This window comes from Galeopterus variegatus, unplaced genomic scaffold (assembly GCF_000696425.1).
Source record: "Galeopterus variegatus unplaced genomic scaffold, G_variegatus-3.0.2 Scaffold2794, whole genome shotgun sequence".
In the NCBI taxonomy this organism is placed as follows: Eukaryota; Metazoa; Chordata; class Mammalia; order Dermoptera; family Cynocephalidae; genus Galeopterus; species Galeopterus variegatus.
In genome coordinates this window covers 93,074-94,027 of record NW_007728905.1, presented here as the reverse complement: position 1 = coordinate 94,027, position 954 = coordinate 93,074, and the positions used below count along the sequence as shown (strand labels likewise).

General features: G+C 40.4%; 1 protein-coding gene across 1 annotated transcript in view; it reads left to right on the top strand.

Moving 5' to 3' along the window:
• Positions 1 to 954, top strand: part of EPS15L1 (epidermal growth factor receptor pathway substrate 15-like 1) — an 81,075-nt gene that overhangs the window by 47,526 nt on the left and 32,595 nt on the right. The gene's annotated exons all lie outside the window — the stretch shown is intronic.

The window sequence follows — 954 nt, the reverse complement described above, 5'->3', positions numbered from 1 at the left end:
TTTTTTTTTCCAGATTGGGTTATTTCTACTGATCTGTCTTCAATTTCACTTAGTCTTTCCAATATCACTGGTTATTTAGCTAACCTAGTGAAGTTTTTGTTCTAGATATTATACTTTTTCAGTTTTAGACTTTCCATTTGTTTCTTTTGTATAACTGATATTTCTCTGCTAAGATCTCCTGTCCTTTCATTCATTTTAAGTGTATTTTCCTTTACCTCATCGAGCACAGTTATAATCACTGCTTTAAAGTTGTCCTTGTCTGAGAATTCCAACATCTGGGTTTTCTTGGTATTGGCTCCATTGATTATCTTTTCCCATGAGAGTTGTTCACATTTTTCTGGTTCTTTATATGTCAAATAGTTTAGAGATGTATCCTACACATTGTTAGTGCTCTGCTGGGGAGACTGGAGTCTGTTACATTCCTCCAAAGAGCAAAGATGGTTTTGTTTCAGCAGGCAATTAACTTGTGAGACCGACACTGCAAACCCTCTTTCTCACCTGTAGCCGGCAGAAGCTCAAATCTCAGTCTAGTTCTTGTGGTTTCAGCTGCTGGCTGCGTTGACTACTCATGCATACACACACCATGCAGGGGTCAGCCTGAGACTTGGGCAGGATGTGTCATGGAATTTGGGGATCCCATTCATTGCTCCTTTCCAGCTCCTCCCTTTCCATGGATGTGGTTGTCCTGGACTCCTGTCTTCTGGTGTTCAGGCCAGAAAGACAGCACATTTTATATCGGTATCTTAGCTGTCCACACAGTGCTGCAGCTGCCCGACACCCTCAGGTTCTAGTTGTCAGAATGGAAACTCGAGCTCATGCTGTGTTCATCCGCCAAGTTTTAGTTCTCCTCCAAAATCTTCCTGCTTTGGCTCACTTTCTGAGCCTTCAGGTAGTTGTGCATTTTTTTTTTTTTCTTCTTCTTCTTCTGTTTTTTTTTTTTTTTTTTTTTTTTTT